We start from the raw sequence: 21,860 nt of genomic DNA on the forward strand, positions 1-21,860 counted from the left end.
AAGGACCTGAATGTGAGACAGGAAACCATCAAAACCCTAGAGAAGAAAGCAGGAAACCTCCTTGATCTCCACCGCAGCAACTTCTTACTTGACACATCCCCAAAGGCAAGGGAATCAAGAGCAAAAATGATCTCCTGGGACCTCATCAAGATTAAAAGCTTCTGCACAGCAAAGGAAACAATCCATAAAACTAACAGGCAACCAACGGAATGGGAAAAGATAGTTGCAAATGACATATCAAATAAAGGGCTAGTATCCAAAATCTATAAGGAACTCACCAAACTCCACATCCGAAAAACAAATAATCCAGTGAAGAAATGGGCAGAAGACATGAACAGACACTTCTCCAAAGAGGACATCCAGATGGCCAACAGACACATGAAATGATGTCAACGTCACTCATCAGGGAAAATCAAATCAAAACCACACTGAGTAAACACCTCATGCCGGTCAGGGTGGCTAAAATGAGCAAATAAGAGGACTCTAAATGCTGGTGAGGATGTGGAGAAACGGGCACCCTCCTACACTGTTGGTGGGAATGTAAACTGGTGCAGCCCCTCTGGAAAACAGTGTGGAGGTTCCTCAAAAAATTAACCATAGAACTCCCCTGTGACCCAGCAACAGCACTGCTAGGAATTTACCCAAGGGATACAGGAGTGCTGATGCACAGGGACACATGGACCCCAATGTTCATAGCAGCACTCTCAACAATAGCCAAAACATGGAAAGAGCCTAAGTGTCCATCAATGGATGAATGGATCAAGAAGATATGGTTCATCTACATAATGGAATACTACATGGCAATGAGAAAGAATGAAATTTGGCCATGTGTAGCTACATGGTCGGAATTTGAGGGTGTTATGCTGAGCGAAATAAGTCAGGCAGAGAAGGACAGATACCATGTGTTTGCACATATAGGAGGATTGAGAGGAACTTAAGGGAGGGCTGTGGGGGAGAAGAAAGGGAAAAATAGTGGGGGAGAGGGAGGGAGGCCAGCAATGAGAGACTCTTCAATGGAGAGAACAAACTGAGAGCTGTGGGGTTGGGGACTAAGGGCAGGGGAGTGATGGGCATGGGGGAGGGCACTTGTGGGGATGAGCACTGGGTATTATATGGAAACCAACTTGACAATAAACTATTTTTAAAGAAGAAGAAGAAGAAGAAGAAGAAGGAAAAGAAGAAGAAGAAGAAGTAGTAGTAGTAGTGTAAGACTGTGGAATGCCTTTGTGGCTCAGCCAGTTCAGTGTCTGACTTCGGCTCAGGTCATGATCTTGCAGTCAGTGAGTTGGAGCCCTGCCTTGGGCTCTGTGCTGACAGCTCAGAGCCTGGAATCTCCTTTGGGTTCTGTGTCCCCATCTCTCTCTGCCCCTCCCTGACTTGTACTCTCTCTCTCAAAAACAAATAAACGTTTAAAAAGAAGTGTAAGGCAGAATGTGTGATAGGTAGGTAGAACCCTTAAGAAACTTAAAAAAAGGAGGGATTTATTGATTCCAGAGAAAGCTAAAAATGATAAAAGAATAAAAATTTAAATAATAATTACATGGCATGCTATGAATGTAATTATACAATTATAACATTACAGGTAGTGAATATGAATTTAACAAAAACGTTGCAGTTCAAAGTTTACACCTTGAAAAAAAAAGTAAAGTGGATAAGGCACAGGGGTGTGAGAAATTTGAACCTTCACTGTCCACCACAAGGATGACAACAGGTAATCTCCAAAGCTGAAAAATAGCAAGAAGTGGTGATAGAAGCATATTTTTTAGAGTTAAGCTAGGAAGTGCAGAAGAAACAGCTAAGAGTTGCCTCTAGAAAGTATTACTCAGAAGAGGGTGGGTGGTTTGGGGCAGAAAACTAATGGACCTTTGGTGAATGCTTTTATCTCTACCATTAGAATATATTGACTCCTAGGGTCTAAGATGGTGCAAGCAATTTAATTGATTTAATGTTTATTTATTTTGAGAGCTAGAGAGTGAGCAGGGGACGGGCAAAGAGAGAGGAGAGACAGAAAAATCCCAAGTAGTGAATCCACATTGTCAGCACAGAGCCCCAACGGGGGCTCAATCTCACAAACCGTGAGATCATGATCTGAGCTGAAATTAAGAGTTAGAGCACCCAGGGCACCACTGAGATGGTACAACAATTTAAAGACTATATGGGGTGCTCTACGTTTCACCAATGAAACAAAGATACTTAGGGTTGGGGAGGAGATTAGCAAAGTAAGACAGGCACTTGATGGCCTTACTTCTATCCCTTTTCCATGAAGCTTCAGGGGAAAAAGCAGGTTAGAAACAAGGCAGGATAAGGGGCAGACAGCACTACTTCTGGGTGTAGCCAAGTATTTAAGACTCTGAGGCATTCTTCATCTTACTGATGACCTACCTCCTTGATACTATGCAGTCCTTGATGGGAAACTGAATCAGTGACTTTTTCATCCTCCCTGAGGCTGACCTAAGGAGTTCCTGACCTGGGCTTAAAAATCGACCTCAGTTGTCCTGTTTTCTGATATTTCCATAGTCCTCTTCTTGCCTTAACCATCTGACGCTTATTGCTAATGTTCCTAACCGTGGCCCAGAAACTTGATGTTAATTCTCTGCATTCTTGATCTTCTTGAAGTTTGCTGCATCTGTTATGTCCTTCATGCTAGTCTGTTTCTCTGGCCAACCTGGTCACCCAATCTTGATCTTGGCTGTCACAGCTGATTAAAGATTTGGTTTAGTACTCATGATACAATTTCTGATTAACACTGCCATACGGTCCAAACCTTTTCTCCTGACAGTATTGTTACTGTGCCAGTATTGGTTGGCTTCTGCTTAAAAGTGGTGGTGGCTAGGGGCACCTGGGTGGCTTAGTCGGTTAAGCATCCGACTTTCACTTAGGGCATGATCTCGCGGTTCGTGGGTTCGAGCCCTGCGTCGGGCTCTGTGCTGACTGCCAGCTCAGAGCCTGGAGCCTGTTTCAGAGTCTGTGTCTCCCTCTCTCTCTGACCCTCCCCTGCTCACGCTGTCTCTCTCTCCTAGAAATAAATTAAAAAAAAAAAAAGTGGCGGTGGCTAAACCACATATATGCATTTAAACCAGAAGACTGGATAGGCTAGATCAGATACTGGCAATAAAGAAATTGAAATGTGCTCCTGGGATGAACAAGAGGCAATTTAATAATATACCAGGTCTAAAGGATGGAAATATGTGTAATTGCTTGTTCCTTCTTAGAAAGTCCTTTTAAGGAGAGTAACTCTCTCCCTCTCTTGGAAAAACAACAAGGAAGGTATCAAAAAGTAGTGAAAACAATGCCTACCTCATATTTAATATATACTAGGTTCTGGGCCTTAGTACACACTAATTTAGTTAATTTTTGCACCAACTCAGTGAGATAGATATTTAATGAATAAGGAAAGTGAGATTCTGAGAGATTACGTAATTTGCCCAAGGTCATTCATCTACTAGTTGAGGAGATGGGACACAAAACAGATTATATAAGGCCAGAGACCACGATCATAACTTCAAAGACATATGACATTCCCATCAACACTAGGAATGGAAGGAGAGGAGAATTCAAACTGTCAGAGGAATGACTAGGGTTTAGATGGTACCGTTCAAATGCAAAAAGAAGTGATCTCCCTTCCTTTATCATTCAGCCGAGAACCCAAAATATCTCCCAAGAAATCAAGTGAGAATTTCAATTCCACTCAACAGTTATTTTCTTGAGTGCCTACTAATCCAAGGCTCTATAGTACAGTCTGGGGTATATGACAGTGAGTTAATTCAGGCATAAATATCTGTCTTCAAGAAAGCCAGAGACATTTTAGAAGTGAAAGTATGATAGCTATTATAAACAGGGAAGGGGAGCAAAAACCGGTGGGAAGGAAAACCAAGGGCATTTTTATGGTTTAGAACATAACAACTCTCACTTAAGAAATGGAAGTTGAGCTCAAATATAAGTGATAATATGAGTTAACTAGGCAAAGACTTTGGTCAGATATCATAAGGTAACCTAGACTCAGATGAGTGGCAAGCTCCTCTCAAGAGAGACGCGGCTGTTTTCCCCTTTGACAGAGCAGCAGGATGGGAAGGAAGCTACCACAGCCATGAGTAAGACAAAAACAGTTAAATTTTTAAATGTTAAAAGGCCACATGTGGGCTGGCATGGCATTATAGGATCTTGAGAGTTCTGGACACAAGGAGGGTCTGTACATCCACTCTTTTCATAGTGTTCTCTGAGAGGTCATGAAAAGATTGAGAGCAAGATAGGAGGATAGAAAGTCATCTGCTTAGTCATAAGTATGCAGGGCATGCCTAAACCTAAGGACAGAGTGGGAAAAGTGAGCAAAGACTCTCTGTGCTCTGGACCTTGCACTGAGTATAAGGTAGTGCCTGTCTGCCACTGGAGAAGAAAAACGAGACTCGAAAGAGATTCTCTCTGAGGCTTTTGCAAGTAAGGGCTGCTTAAGTCCAAGGGCAGAGGCAGAAAACAAGATGGAATCACCTCAACCTCCCCTGTGTTCTCCCACATACATTCAAGCCTTGCACCAAGCACTAGGCAACAGCAGTCCGATGCTGAAGGAAGAAAAGGAGCATTGAGAGAGATCCCAATCTGAAGACACAAGAACACAAGTCTCCCCAAATCCAAGGAGTAAGCAGCAGAACTGAGAAAGCCTTCCTGCATCCTGGGTACTGACAAGTTGGAGACAATAGCAGTCTAATTCTGGAGAAGAGGAAGGAGCATTGAAAGAGACCCACCTTTTGGCACAGATATGTAGGCCCGCTAAATTCTGAGCCCAGAGAAGGAGAATTGAGATACATGTCTGACACTCCAGGATTTATAGTGAGTACAAGAGAGCAACAGCCCAACATGGGGAAAATAAAAGCCCATGGTGCCCTGAACATACTTAAAGCAACCATTAGATCCAGACCCAGTTCAATTAGACTATGTTAACTTCATTCAGTAATTAATGACCTCACAGAAAAAGAGAAACACCCTATTCAGAGAATAAATGTTATTTACCTCATTACATAGGATACTTCTACTCAGCATCCTGCATTCAATCAACAATTCAAGACTGTCAAAAACAAGAAAATAGGACCCATCATGGAATTATAAAATGGAACAAACTGAGAGATGGCCCAGATGTTGGAATTACCAGACAGGGACTTTAAAATAATTATGTTTTTAAAATGTTTTTAAAATCTAATGGAAAAATGGACAACCTACATGAAGAGATGGGGAATTATAGCAAAAAGATTATATGAAATATTCAAATTGGAAGTCTAGAAATGAAAAAAATGTAATACTGAGGATAGATAATACTCTCAATAAGTTTATCAGCAAATTAGAAATAGCAGAGAATAGAATCATTGAACAAACCCAAAAGGATATATTGGTGAATTCTATAAAACATTTAAAAAAGAAATACTATGAATATTGTACAAACAGTTTAAAAAAGGAGGAGGAGGGGACACGTAGCAGCTGGTTTTATGAGAATGTATTACCCTGATACGAAAATCAAAGGAAAGAAAAACAAAAAAAAAACTGCGGACCAATATACCTTATGAACACAGATGAAGAATTCCTTAGCAAACATTAGCAAACTAGATCCAGCAATACATAAAAAGGATAATACACCATGACAAATGGGATTTAGCAACAGAATACAAAGTTTATTTAACACTTGAAAAACACTCAGTATAAATCTCTGCATCAACAAATTAAGGAAGGAAAGGATTATGGTTGTTTTAGTAGATGCAGATGCAGATTTCCCACATTTATGATAAAAACATTTTTTTCAGGGCGTTCAACGCTTGATTTAGGCTCAGGCCATGATCTCACCATTCCTGATTTCAAACCCCAGTCAGGCTTTGTGCTGACAACACAGAGCCTGTTTGGGATTCTCTGTCTCCTCTCTCTACTCCTCCCTGTTCTACCTTTCAAAAAATAAATAAATAAACATTTAAAAAATTTTATCAATGTAATTACAGAAGAAAACATTTGCAACCTTATAAATGACATATACAAAAACCTTGCTATTAATATTATGCCTAATAGTGAAATAGTGAATGCTTTTCCCCCATGACAAAATAAAGAAGTCAACTCTAAGCACAAAAGATCTAGCTAGTACAATAAAACAAAAGAAAAAAATAATTAAAATGGAAAAATGAAAAATTGTACCTTCAAATGACACGACTACATACATAAAAACTCCTAAGGTACCTAGAGGCACCTGGGTGGCTCATTTGGTTGAGCATCTGACTCTTGATCTCAGCTCAAGTCTTGATCTCAGGGTTATGAGCTTGAGCCCCACGTTGGACTCTGCACTGGGTATGAAGCCTACTTATAAAAAAAAAGAAGAAGAAGAAGAAAGAAAAAGGTATTTATACGAAAACTACTAGAATTATAAGTGATTTTAACAATTTTGCATGATACAAAGTCAATATATAAAATCAACTGCATTTCTATGTAGTAGCAATGGATAATTAGAAAAATATTTTGAACAGTACTATTTACAATAGCATCAAGAAACATTAAAATGTTAGGAATAAATTTATCAAAGATGTATAAACCTTCTTTTCTAAAAAGTATAAAACACTGCTGAAAGAAATTAAAGTGGGCCTAAATGAAGACATACCAAACATAGGGAATTTGTCAATCCATGCCATCATCACCATATTGATTTAGGTTCAATGAAATTCCACTCAAAATCCCAGAAGGTGGGTTGCCTGGGTGGCTCAGTCAGTTAAGCATCTGGCTCTTGGTTTCTGGCTCAGGTCATGATCATGGTTTCCAGATCAGGTCATGATCTCCCATGATCAGGCTCTGTGCTGACAGTGCAGAGACACTTTGGGATTCTCGCTCTCTCCCTCTCTCTCTGCCCTTTCCATGATCTTGTTCTCTCTCTCTCTCTCTCAAAAATAAATAAATAAACTTCAAAAAATCCCAGAAGGTGATAGATAGATAGACAGATAGACAGACAGATAAACTGATTATAATCTGTATATGAAAATCAAAGGACATTAGAATAGTCAAAACAGTCTTGAAAACAAAACTCATAATACTCAGTTTCAAAACTTTTCTTTCCCAACGGTACAAGAGGGTTTCTTTTTCTCTATATCCTTGCCAACACTTATTTCCTATGTTTTTATTTTAGCCATTCTGACAGGTCTGAAGTGATATCTCATTGTAGCTTTTATTTGCATTTCTCTGATGATGAGTGATGTTGAGCATCTTTTCACGTGTCTGTTGGCCATCTGGGTGTCTTCTTTGAAGAAATGTCTGTTCATTTCTCTTTCCCACGTTTTAATTGGATTATTTATTTTGGGGGTGTTGAGTTGTATTTCTTTATATATTTTGGATACTAACCTTTATTAGATATGTCATTTGCAAATATCTTCTCCCATTCAGTAGGTTGCCTTTTTTGTTGACTGTTTGTTTTCCTCTGCAGAAGCTTTTAATTTTGATTCAGTCCCAATAATTTATTTTTGCTTTTATTTCCCTTGCCTCAGGAGACATATCCAGAAAAATGTTCATATGGTTGATGTCAAAGAAATTACTGCCTGTGCTATTTCAATGATATTTACGGTTTTAGGTCTCACATTTAGGAAATAAACAATGGGGATAAGGAGTGCACTTGTACTGAGCATTGGGTGATGTATGGAATTGTTGAATCACTATACTGTACACCTGAAATTACTATAGCATGGGATATTAACTATGCTGGAATTAAAAAGAAATAAAATAGTAATTAAAAAGAATATATATATGTATAGCAACTTTTTACAGTAATTAAAAAAGAATACACATATATTGCAATATATATGGCAACTTTTTAAAGCTACAGTAATCAAGGAAGTGAGATAGTGGCAAAATGATAGAGAATAGAATAGAATGGAGTCCTAAAATAGACCCACACATGTGTAGTCCAGTGATTTTTACAAGTGCACCAAAACAATTCATTCGGGAAAGGAAAATTTCATCAACAAATGGTTCTGGAATAACTGGATATCCATATCATAAAAAATGAAAATCTTATAAAATGTTACTTTATTAGTCAGGATTCCCCAGTGAAACAAAACTAATAGGATTGTAAGATAGGTAGATAGATGGATAGATAGATAGATAGATAGATAGATAGATACTGATTTTAAGCAATTGGCTCATTCAGTTATGGAAACTGGAAAATCTAAAATCTGCAGGGTTGGCAGGAAGGTTGGAAACACAGGGAAAAGTCAGTGTTGCAGTTTCAATCCAAAGGCTATTTGCTGGCAGAGGTCAGTCTTTTCTATTTAGGCCTTCAACTGATTGATGAGAAGGGCCCACATAATGGAGAGCAACCTTCTTTACTCAAAGTCCATTAGTTTAAAGTTAAGGTCATTGAAAAACCCCTTCACAGAAGTATCTAGAATAATTTTTGACCAAATATCTGAGCACTGTGGCCCACGCAATTTGACACATAAAATTAACTACCACAGTTACCTTTTCAAGATTATGAGAGGAATTGCATAATACAACTATTTTAACAAGATGATCTGACTGCTGACTGAAAATAGACTATAAGGTGACAAGTGTGAACTCGGGCTACCAGTTAGGAAACTACTATATTAACTCAGATATCATTAAGATTCAACCCAAGTTGTTAGCAATGGAGCAGTGAAAGGTCATCAGATTCCAGATATAGTTTGAAGGTAAAGCTAATAGAGTTTCTCAACAGAGTGGATGCAAGATGTAAAATAAAGAATCAAGGATAAATTAAAAGTTTGGGGTCCAAACTACTGGGGGGATGAAGTATCCCACACCTGATGGAAAAGACTGTGAGTAGAGCAAGTTTTGCCAAAACCTTCAGGACTTTAAGATGTCAGATATATAAGTGGAGATGTTGAGGAAGTAGTTGAGTTCATAATTCTGGACTTCATAAGGGATGTTAGAGATATAAATTTGGGAGTTATCAGCATACAAATAGAATTTAAAGCCCAGAAGGTAGAGTAAATGAAAAAGAACTGAGTATGGATAGAGAAAAATACCAAAATATCCTAGGCATTGCAAATTTAAGAAGTCAAAACATAAGTATTGCTCAGATTCAGTAAATAATTTTTAAATAAAATGAAATTTTTATAGGAAAGCCATCTTTTAATAAGATAGATTGAACTTCATTTCAATTACTTAATATATCTGTAGATAAATAATTTACAACTAAAATGAAACAGGGCTGATCATAAATTCTATTACAATTTCTTTTAATAGGTGTAGACATTGAGAAACAGTTCTCATGCTATGGGAATGCAAGTTTTATTACACTATATCTATATATTTATTTATACTTATTATATAAATAAAAAATCCTATATGACCTATTATCAAACTATTTTAATTAGATATTAGCTAATTTTTTTACTTTATCTTCCCTCTATTTTGTTGTGAGCAAAAAAGTGGAAATTTTTTTTGCAGATGAAGCCGTTACTCAGGAGAAACTATTTACTCAATATTATATTAATATTTCAAATAATTCTATTGATTGGAGTCATAGAGATATTTTTACCCCAGAAAAAGCTGAATCATAATATTATGCTGAATAGGATATCTAGATTGGGAAATGAGGAAAAAAACAACAGTGAAAAAAGAAGGTAAGCACCTATTCCAAGACAGGTGCTTTGTCAGGCAGATCAATTTTGAGAAAAAATATATGTCAAAATCAAAGGTCTGGTTATGTATTCCTTTAAATTTTTTTCAGGCATTTTACCCCTAAGAAGGTCTTCACTTACTATCCAGGGTTTCTGTATTCTAGTTCAAGAGTAGCATAAAAGGTGAAAAGCCTTAGAATCCAGACCCAATTTGAAATAGTGATAACAAAATCTTCCATTGCATAGAAAGTTTTAGTTCATAAAATGTGTTTATATTCATTATCTCAATACATTCCTTCAGCAATCAGGTGAGATAAGTAAGAGAAAAGAACAGAACAAAAAAACCTTAAAATATGGCTTTATATGGTCTCCTTTAAAATGTTTTGGCAACAGTGTTTGAAAGATATGTTCTTTTATTTCCTCTCTACTATATTCAGATACTATTATCCAATGATTTTCACCTAAACAGAATTTGGAAGAAATATATATATATAGTGACATTCAATACTTCCACATTGCAGTTCCATTTAGGCCTAAGCTATGTGCACATATAAAAATATTCATCCACAAGTAAAGCTAACAAATAGAAAAAAAATGTATCTCAAAATTAATAACATCAGGTCCACTTAACTCAGAATTTTCCTACTCTAAGCAGCTTTTCTCACTTCTTACTATAAGTATTAAAACTATGTCTGAAAGTTAAAAGTTATCCAATAAGTAGATCTGAGGATGAATATCAATGTACACAGTAAATCTGATTTTGTTCAATGAGGTTCCCTGCCTCTCATGCTTACTGGTACATGTATCATGATTTTATTGACAAAGCCTTAATTTTATGAAGTCATCTACAGTACTTCCATGATGAGTTGTGATAAGAGTGATGGATAACTACACTCACATTTTAAGTCCCTGAACAAAAATGGGAAGATTCAGAAATGATTAACTTCAATCTACTCTGTGATTAGAAACACTAGCTAGAAATGATAAGTGTTGTGGGCATTGATAGCATTACCTATTGGCACATGTTAAAACATAATGTCTGAAATAAATTAAAATTGCACTAGACTAGCACTGATTTAATTTTATATTGTGTAAGACCATATGGCTGAGATCATTGTATGCAATTTAACTCTTCAGCACCATGGTCAGCATCTATTTTGCCTATAAGTTTCTGCATAGGCTAGCAATAAATACAGGTATCATTTGCTTTCAGAGGTTAAGGAATCCTTAGGCCAGTCAATCAACTAGTCATTTAATACCTGAATTTTCTCTATTGCCGTTGAGACTCTGGCTTGGATGATCGGCATCTTTCTATGGTTATAATAATATATACACTTTGCTAATGCCATTAACATAAACAAAAAACCAGGGCTAATGTAATGCTAAAGCTCAAAAGTAATATTTATTCTAAATACATAACCTGGCTTTAGTGTCCAGGATTAGTGTCATTGATTTACTGATATTACTTCTTACTATAAGCCTCCATTGAGGTGAACTGCTCTGGGTTTCTAGGAAGTGAAATAGGCTGAGAAGGAAAAAAAAAACAAGTATGTGGAAGATAAAACCCTTTATCTCAAATAATTCATAGTGTGTGGTACAGACAAGATTGCATCCAGCTATAACACTGTAATAAATTCTATAATCTCGATAAAAGTGCTAAGGGAGAAGAAGGAGCAATTCATTTTATGTTGAGAATCAGTACATATTTCCCTAGGATGAGTGAGTGGCTCTGAAAGACGAGTCAGAATTTTAGAGAATAACAAGTAAAGGAAGAGAAATCCAGGGAAAGCAACCTATATGAGCTAAGTTACAGAGTACTGAAAATACACGGTGTTTGGTGTTTTAGAAACAGTCTTATATGACTTAAATAAAGAATGTGTGGTGAGGTAGACTGAGAAGGTAATGAGAAGCCAGATTAGAAAAGTCTTCAAATGGCTTATAACGTACACAAATTCAGTTACTATGCTGAGCTTTTAGTTTGCAGTGCTGGTGCAGAAATATGTGTGGTAATTAACTAGTATCCTAAAGAGTAAACACTGAAGAGATCAGTAAATCAAAATGTCCTGCTGGACACATCAGAGAAATTTTGGTTAGCTCAATTAAAAGGAACTTTTTGCTTATTTTTAGCCAGAATTTCTCCAAATTGGGTCTGGTCATTTGGGAGGTTTGCTCATGTGGGAAGAACTCACAGTTAATTGATCTGTGGAGTTCCAAAGTTGCTTAAAAGTAGCAGCAAGAGCAATAGGAAGTAGTGGCTTACTTAGCATAATTTAACAAGAACTAGAAAGTCTCCTATCCACCAAGTAGATTTTCCCTAATCAGGTGTCTTGGTTCCTAAAATTATACAATTCATTCTTTTGTTATATTCCTCTTTAACATCTTGATATTAATTACTGTAAGATATATTCTTTTTTTAAGTTTATTTATTTATTTTGACAGAGAGCGTGGCAGAGAGAGACAGAGAGTGGCAGAGAGAGAGGGAGAGAGAAGCCCAAGGAGCTACACACTGTCAGTATAGAGCCTGATGCAGTGCTTGATCCCACAAACAGTGAGATCATGACCTGAGCCAAAATGAAGAGTCAGGCACTCAACTAACTGAGCTACCCAGGTGCCCCCTATAAGACACATATTCTTAACCATGAAAGAGGCCTGCTACAAAACCATGAAGACACTGAATGGGTCCCAGTCCTGAAAATACACTTGGTATACAAAATATATCAAACATCAAATTTCAATAAAGTAAATAAACATTTACTGAGTATCTACTGTGTATCAGGAACCCTGGAATAAACTAAATTAATAAAGCATGAATCCTTTCTTTGAAGAGTTTGCACTTAATTTGGAAAAATAGATGTTAAAAAATAATTCCAATATAATATAGAATGTGCTCTGATAAAAATAAAACAGGGTTCTGTGGATACTTACTTTAACCCTGTCAGGAGGCTTGGGCAATGGTTCATGGAGGAAGCAATACTAAGCTACTTCTTAAAAAGTTGTTCTTTAAAATAACGAGAGTGGGAAGGAATAATCTAAGTAGAGAAAACAGCATAAGCAAATGCACACCTATAAAACAGCATCCTTCGTATAAAGAACAATATGCAGGGTGGGCTTTTTTCTGTATTATAAAGTCCTAGATAGGTTGTTTGAATGCAGGAGATCCTAAAACATGGACAAATTCAGATTACTCTTTGTTTGCCAATAATGTAAGTTTTATTATGGTGATCCTTACATTTTGACCTGCAAATTTGTTGGCCAACAACTTCTCCAGAATCAAGCCCAACATTACACTTATTTATTTATTTATGTATTTATTTAAGTATTTATTTATTTATTTAAATGTGTATTACATTAGTAGCAGGGGAAAGAATTTTAAAAAGCAGCAATTGAAAAACTTAAATGACAATATTATTTTATATTTAATGGGCAGAAGATATGAACAGACACTTCTCCAAAGAGGATCCAGATGGAAAACAGACACATCAAACGATGCTCAGCATCCCTTCTCATCAGGGAGATACAAATCAAAACAACCCTGAGATACTACCTCACGCCAGTCAGAGTGGCTAAAATGAGCAAATCAAAGGACTCTAGATGCTGGCAAGGATGTGGAGAAATGGGCACCCTCCTACACTGTTGGTGGGAATGTAAACGGGTGCAGCCCCTCTGGAAAATAGTGTGGAGATTCCTCAAAAAATTAACCACAGAACTCCCCTGTGACCCAGCAACAGCACTGCTAGGAATTTACCCAAGGGATATGGGAGTGCTGATGCATAGGGACACATGGACCCCAATGTTCATAGCAGCACTCTCAACAATAGCCAAAACATGGAAAGAGCCTAAGTGTCCATCAACGGACGAATGGATCAAGAAGATGTGGTTTATCTATACAATGGAATACTACATGGCAATGAGAAACAATGAAATCTGGCCATGTGTAGCAACATGGATGGAACTTGAGGGTGTTATGCTGAGCGAAATAAGTCAGGCAGAGAAGGACAGATACCATATGTTTGCACATATAGGAGGATTAAGAGGAACTTAAGGGAGGACCGTGGGGGAGAAGAAAGGGAAAAATAGTGGGGGAGAGGGAGGGAGGCAAGCCATGAGAGACTCTTGAATGCCAAGAACAAACTGAGGGCTGATGGGGGTGGGGGAGAGGGGAAGGGGGGTGATGGGCATGGAGGAGGGCACTTGTGGGGATGAGCACTGGGTGCTATATGGAAACCAACTTGACAATAAACTATTAAAAAAAAAAAAAAGAATCAGTATCAGGATGCCATTATCTGCATAGGGAAATGTATGTTATTTTAAGCCCAACTTTATTAAAGATTGACCATTCTCCTATTAAATGGACGGTGCACTCCACAAGTAGTTCAACCTTTATTAAAGAGATTTCTTGAAATAAATGATTTCTAAAAATGAGAAGGAGAAAACTCAAACAAAAAGGACTCAAGTGCATTGGTCCTAATGAAGAGAGAAAAGAGTTTAATTCACTCTTTATGAGCTTAATTGAGGATGTATTTACTGAACACCTCTGATATGTTTGGTGCCATTTTCAGAGCTAGTAAAAAACAAAAATAAAATATTTTGATGGCTCAAAAAATAAATAGTCTAGACAGAGACAGTCACAGGAAAATTATGTGCTTTTAACAGCTACAAAATCAGACAAAAATATCAGTTGATTTTATTTGAGAAATTGAAGGGTTAGGAAGCTGATGACATTAAAGCTGAGTCTAAAATGAGTTCATCAGGTGAACAAATATAGGAGGAAGAAGGAAATTCATGGAATTTCAAAGTGTATTTTTATTTGGGCCCTTCCCCAAGTAATGTGGGATGGCTAGAAGTATTCCACACAGGGTTATATATGATATGATGAGTGTAACTATTCTGTAATGGAAATTTACCTATAGTTCCTAAACAAGGATGTAATAAGATCTGTGTTTAGAAAGAAAGGTTTATCAGCAAATAGAAGATTAGTTAGAGGTGAGGGAACCATTTAGAAGACAGTTTTAATCGCTGACGTTGGTTCCATTTCACTAATGGACATTGCTTCTTTTGCACTTGCTATTTTCTCTGTGCCCTGACATCCCCTCTATGGTGAGTTCAGCCCAGCACTTTCTGAGGCAGTGAAAACTCATTGCCCACTAGACTATAAAACAAATGAAAGTGGGGACTGAGCCAATCTCATTCACCATCAATAGCCTGGCACATACAAAGTTCTCAATAAATCCTGGTTCAATGGATGAACGAATTTAGAAGTGTTTAAGGGAGAGAATCATCATGATTCAGTGATCAATTACATGTGAGGGATGTGAAAGTAGAAGGAATCAAAAGTGATTCCAATAACTGGGAAAAGTAATTCATATGAGAGAATTGTTAAAGAAGAGAATATAGGTTTCTCTTGGGGCATGGTGACAATGTGGAATAAAGCAAAAAGAAGGTGAGAACAAGGTGAAATTTAGGGGTAAATCAAAAGAAGTTCTCATAATAATGGGTGGCAGCACCTAGGAAATACTATTTCAAAGGATTCATAATTTAGGAACCATGATGGACTGAATGACTAACTTGAAATTCTAGGGAGTGGCCTGGGTAGGCAATTTTAACTTGAATTGAATTTTTTCCTGATTCTCACCAAAAGGAATTTGGGTTTCTTTGGGAAGAGTCTAAGACACAAAGTCTAAACGACCTGGAAGGGACAGGGTGGAGTTTACTAAAAAAGAGTCTCAAATTCCAAATGGAAAGACAAAACTAAACAAAACAAAGCTGGCCTCTACAACTGTGATGTGTAATTGTAAATGACCTCTCCATATTTCAGCTAGAATTCTGGGACTTTCATGCTGGAGTGTGATACTAGATTGGTCATATGATGAACAAGATGATTCCTTTTGAAATATTCTTAAAAATGTCCTTTTATAGAGAAAGGGAATTTGACATCATAGACTATTCCATCCTGTGTGTAGTAGCAATGGAAAGAACCAGCTGCAAAAATGTGAAGGCTTTCTAATAGCCAATGTCTAACACTAAAAACCAGAAAAGTTAACTCCAGAATCTCAAGTGACATAAATTTGCTTCTTGTTCTGCTATATCAATTTGATAAATACACAGAATAAAGTTCTTTTTTTAAAATTTACATTCTGAACACTTCACATGGTTCAGCCTTTGGTAGACTTTCAGGAGAAATTCTGAGTGTTATCTTCCTTTTCAAATGTAGAGGTATGGTCATAGTCACTTGATTTTTTTACCCCTTACAACCCATATGTTGAAGCACCAGCCGTCAGTATATCTGTATTTGGAGCTGGGGCCTCTAGGAAAGTGATTAGATTAAGTTAGGTCATTGGGAAGGGCCCTAATCTTGGTGACACTGATGTCGTTAGAAGAACAGTGCCAGGAAACTCCGTCTTTCTCTCTCTTTACATATGAAAGCGTCTTGGAAATGCCATAAAAGGATTCAGTGAGAGGTGGTTGTTAATAAGCCAACAAGAGTGTCCTCATTAGGAACCAACCCTATTTGACCTTGACTGGGATTTCTAGCCTCTAGAACTGTGAGAAAATTAATGTCTGCTGTTTAAGTCACCCAGCCTGTGGGATTTTGTTATGTAAATCCAAGGAGACTCATACTTCTTGTAAATAATATGCTCAAGTCCTCTGTTCAAATTTCAAGGTTTTTCTTGTTTTGCTTTGTTTTGTTTACAGTTCCAAGTATTTTAAAAGCTAGTAATCTGAGCTCAGAGCCTGGAGCCTGTTTCAGATTCTGTGTCTCCCTCTCTCTCTGACCCTCCCCTTCTCACATTGTCTCTCTCTCTCAGAAATATATTTTTTAAAAAGTTAAAAAATTTTTTTTAATTTTAAATTTATTTTTATAAAAATTTTATATTTTTATTAAACAATTTTATTTTTATATAAATTTAAATTTATTTTAAAAAGGTAAAAAAATAAAAGCTAGTAATCCAACTAGATAAGAAAAATGTACATGAAACAGAAAAAGACAACAGATGATAAAATGTTCAATTCAATATAGTAAAATGCTAGGAAGAAGACATTATTGGAGATTTCACAGAAGACTGAAGAACTGGTACAACTTTGACTAGATAGTAAAAAGATGGCCAGGTGGAGATGGTGGAGAAAATATCTAAGAAAGAGCAGAAACAAGCCTGAACAATTGGGCAGAAGGCTCTTATATTTTAGGAGAGAACTGGGATCTGAGGTTGGGTTTAGTGAAGTACAGGAGGCTAGTTGTGGTTTGAGATGATGAGCCTTGGGCAGGTACAGCAGGAGAAGAGGATCACAGTTGAACTCCACGCCGCCCCTGAGGCAACAGTGGAAATTGGGCTATGTCTGGCAGAATGGAACACCTTCACCACAAAAGCCAGGGGCAGGCTGATGCCTCACCATCCCTAATTCAAGGAACCTCTCTGAGACATGAGTTTTACAAGACAGTCCTTCACTAAAAAGAAGTGTCTAATAGCTGTAGCCATGGTCCACAGTTAGAAAACTCTTTAGGAATAGGAAACAAAAACAGCTAGAGAGAGGCCTAGAGTCTACAAAAGGAGTGGGTGCCAAAGGGTATGAAAATGTACCCAGGATTTGTTTAGTTTAAATCAGGTATGGCGGGGCCGACAGATCCTGAAGATGACTGCTATTGAAAACACAGCTTATTAGCTACACTTCTCAAAAGTAAGGGGCTTTTCATGGCTTGCAGAGCCACATGAGGAAGCACTTGGGTCTGTTAGGAGGCAGAAGGAAAAAAGGCAAAATTATGGGCGAGAGACTTGATTTGGGTTTTTGAGGGAAGGAATGAATGAAGCAGGGTAGGTGCACTGCATAGTTTAGGACTGGATATTCTGAATAATCTCAGTAGGTAGGGTTGGTGCTTGGTTGTCTAGTACCTGGCCAAAGGCTGAGTTAGGGCAGGGAGCCTACTGGCCTGGTGTGTGAAAATTTGAAAATGGAGAGGATTGGAGGTATGAGCTCTGACTGGTTGGTGTGTATATCAAAGGTGTGCTCATAGACCAGATGTTTGGTATCTCTAGGAACTAGATAACCTCTGGAGGGGCAGTCCATCCTGGGTCCCCGAGCCACCCAAGATATCAAATACAGAAAATAAAAAATATGATTAATATAAAAAACACTGTTTAATATACATAGGATGAAAGAGTGAACTGAAGGAATAATTAAGAGTCAGAAGGCAACATGAAACAGATATCTGGATCTTGAAACACTTGATTTAGCCATGTAGGTTCAGATTAGATAGTTAGATAGATAGATAGATAGATAGATAGCTTTTTCTTCCTGTTTTCTTAAAGGGGGCACAGCATTACCAAGCTGAATTTGGGGAGAGACCCTAGGTAGTTAGGTAAAATAGAAATAGATTCAAAGAACCGCATTTCCAGAAATTTATGAAGTCATTTAGGCCCAAGTATGACTTGGTATGACTGGGGTGAAACAATGCACCACCAAATTTATAGTTACTATATCAGCTCTCACTGTACTTACCTCTCATTCTCCGGCCCAGTAACTTTTCAGTTCTGAAGACCTATTTAAAACAGACATGATTTTAAAACACATTCCATTAACAAGCTCTGGTTTGAATAAATTTCTTTGTATAAGTAATGGTACTTTGTGCTTGATTTGTTTAAAAACAATTTAAAATCCCTTGAACCTCAAGTGTATTCCTATGTCTTAATGCCACTCTCATTTATGGAAATACACATAAAGGAGCAGAAATATTTCATTTCTTTCTTTCTTTGCTTTTTGAGCCCACAGAGCAAGCTAATTTTGCTCCTTTAAGCAAAGTGACAATTTTTGATACAGATTTATTTAATTTTAAAAAATTACTTAGGGCAATCAAACACAAGCAGTAATGAGAAACATACGCGAAGCTCCACATTTCCGAGAACATAAGCAAAGCAACATTCCGATCAACTTGGGGTCAGGTTTCCTGGACTGTTTCTGCGCCTGCGCAATCGGAGAGCTTGAGAGGTTGAGCATAGGTGTGGGACCCTTCATGACTGTGAGTGTATTTGCACGTGTTGTGAAAGCCTGGCTTCCGCTGCACCTCCCAGCAGCCTAGAGAAGCGATCTTTTACGTGTAGCAGGACACACTCCGGGATATTAACACTCTACCGTTTCCAAGAGCCTCTGTTCACACCTGCTCCAGAGTAAACACCATGAAAGAAGGAGCCTCAAGCTGCTAAAAAGCACACAAAGCAACAAGGAGAAACAGTTCCAAATCTCATAAAAATGGAAAATGTTTCAAGAACAACTGCCCGTTTGTTCAAAGGGTGCCCACAGAGCAGAAGGGTAAATAAATCTCAGTACCTGTTAGATTTATAGGCAAATAACCATTATCTACTACGTGTAGATGAGTGAATGATAATTTTATGCAAACCACAATAAGTAAATTCAAACAGTATGAACTAAGCCTGCACAGTAAGAGCAGGAAGTTCAAGGAAAGAAAAATAAGGAAACAGTGTTTTCTGTGTGGTGTATCACCAACCTGGGAAATCCATTATAGAGCCAAAAACTGGAACAGGATTTTATGAAAGCGAGGGCTTAAAATAGAACTATAAATCCCTTAGGACTTGTGTAGTGATTTCATACCTTAAGCAAAACTCTACTCCCCACGATCTAATTACTGATTGGCTTTACATAGAGGATTATGGAGAATTAGTAAACTGGAATGTTTATATGACAGAGTATACACTATAAATTCCTTGGGAGACTTCATGGTGCATTTAATTTTTGAATAAATCTATTTCAGTCAAGTATTATCAATAGCTAAGCACTCTAACCAATGGAGGTTAGAACTTTAGGGACCAGTGTCTGAGAGCTACATAGTTTTCTATTCAAAATTTGCTTTTAGAAGATTTTTCAGAAGCAGAATGTTCAACTTTGGCCTAATTGAAAATCTCTTTAAATTCTGTGGATTTTAAGTTTGAAAGTGAAATCAAGGTTTTTCAGATTCAGATTTCACTGACTCCTTATCACATGTGGTTTTCTAGGTAGTTGTAGATGATAAGAAGGCTTTTAAAGGATTATATACAATGTCTATAAATTGATTCATTAAAATAAGGGGACAATTTACTTCTAACAAACCATATTTTAATGAGGCATGTGTCAAAGAATCTAACATTTGTTGATTCCATTTGAATGAAAAGAATTTGAGCATAAAAACATAGTGGAAAGTGTTCTTTAGAGCAAGATGACTATAGGTTTTAGTAAAGTTAATTTTGTTTAAATTTGTTTAAAAGCTCTAGTGACTTCACATTATGGGGCAGTAGCATAGCATATTAAAGGAGCTAGCAGAAGCTTTGAAGTCAGAAATAACTGGGTTTAAATACAGGTTCTGGAAGGAATGAGGAGAATTGGAGAAAGAAAGGAAAGGAAAGAGGTTGGGAAGAAGAGGGGAAGAAGGGAAGAACCTGCATTAGGCAGGTTCTCTGTACCGGCATAATCAAGATGCTTTATGTACACATTTATCTTTAGCTGCTTGCTGTGTGATCTTGGGCAAATAACTTTATCTCCTTGGGCTTCAGATTCCCTAGAGTATATTCTAGAATGATGGTAGTGGCAGCATAATTTGGAGGGGGGGGGGTCCTTCCAAATCACATTAGAAAGACAGCATCTAGGGGCACCTGGGTGGCTCAGTTGGTTAAGCATCCAACTCTTTCGGCTGAGGTCAAGATCTCACAGTCGTGAGACGGAGCGCCACAATAGGCATGAAATCTGCTTAAGATTCTGTCTCCCTCTCTCTCTGCCCCTCCCTTGCTAGATTTTATATCCAGTAATATTGAACTTCAAGTACTAAAAGGATAGACAACCGTTATTAACAGGCAAATCCTCAAGGAGTATTGTTCCCATGAGCACTTCCTAAAAAATATACTCAAGAATGAGCTTCAAGCAACCAAAATGACTACAAACACATTGAATAGGCACTGATAGCATTGAGCACTGGTGGTTACTGACAGCAAAAAGAAGCGAGCACCAAGCCACTGTCTTCCCTGAGTAAATAATACGACACTACTAATTATCTTGCCAAAGGAGTCAGACATGAGTTTGATCAAGCTTCCAGATTTAGCTGCAAATTAGTACAAAATATATTTTTTCAGGAGAAAGATAATAAACCCCTTCATAAGCATGTGCTCAGCAAATCCAGAATGTGGAAAATCTAGAGGTAAAAATCTGCCGGCTCCTCAATAGTTATAATGTAAGGAAAAGATGGGGATAGAATAGAAATTTGTAAATTAATAGAGATTTAAGAGATATCAAGTTTTTAAAAATGGGCAAAATCTAACTATAGTATCTAGGGATACACAAGCAAGGATGTGGCTGCTGTCACAGTCAGGGTAATGAGTACTTTTGGAGGTAAGAAAGGCGCTCATGTTGGGAGGAGCTTCTGAGGTGGCTGGGAAAGTTCTACATATCCATCTGATAACAAGGGTGTTTGTGATATAATTCACTAAGATCTGCACCTGACTTGTATGGCTGTCTATATCTGTGTTACTTTATAACAAAAAGGTAAAAATAAGTCAGGAAAATTTTACAAAACTAATCTGAGCTCTGCTCTACTCTATCTACTTCCTCATTTGTAAAATGTAATTTTCCCTTTTATAATTGTGCTTCTGTTAGGACCTACCCCATAGGATGCCCTTGAAAAATATTCATCCCCCTTCCCTCCAATATGACTAAATGGGTTTTTTTTTTAATTTTAATGTTTATTTATTTTTGAGAGAGACAGAGTGAGAGCAAGCAGGGGAGGGGCAGAGAGAGAGGGAGACACAGAATTTGAAGCAGGCTCCATGTTCCAAGTTGTCAGCACAGAGCCTGACATGGGCTTGAACTCATGAACCGTGAAATCATGACCTGAGCTGAAGTCGGATGCTCAACTGACTGAGCCACTCAGGTGCCCCTGTATAGATTTTTAATGCAATAGAACAAATTTACCTTTGAGCCAGCAGAAAGCAATGGAATAGAAATGAAATAAATGTAAATGAGGGTGGAAGTAAATAAAGGACAATCATCCAATCTTCCTCTCCTTGACTACTCTCTCCGTGAGGGACAGTATTATTTAAGAGAAAAAAATGCAAAAGCCTCAATTTCTATGTAGTCTCCACCCCAATGGCCTACATGCAAAAAATTAAAAGCAAAACTTTATGACAAAGTTTAAGAGTAAGTTTCAATTTATTTTGTGATTTCTCTCCTTGTTTATTAGTCACTCAAAACTCATTTACTGAGAGCATTTCCTGTGGCCTG

General features: G+C 37.5%; 1 protein-coding gene across 1 annotated transcript in view; it reads right to left on the minus strand.

The window, feature by feature from the left end:
• The window catches only part of METTL11B (methyltransferase like 11B), a 71,587-nt gene that overhangs the window by 47,716 nt on the left and 2,011 nt on the right, over positions 1-21,860 (minus strand). The window contains exon 3 of the mRNA XM_039235862.1: positions 18,102-18,141. The gene's annotated coding sequence lies outside the window, so the exon portion shown is untranslated. The remainder of the gene's footprint in view (positions 1-18,101; positions 18,142-21,860) is intronic.

This window comes from Hyaena hyaena, unplaced genomic scaffold (assembly GCF_003009895.1).
Source record: "Hyaena hyaena isolate Hyena2069 unplaced genomic scaffold, ASM300989v1 scaffold_103, whole genome shotgun sequence".
NCBI classification, from domain to species: Eukaryota; Metazoa; Chordata; class Mammalia; order Carnivora; family Hyaenidae; genus Hyaena; species Hyaena hyaena.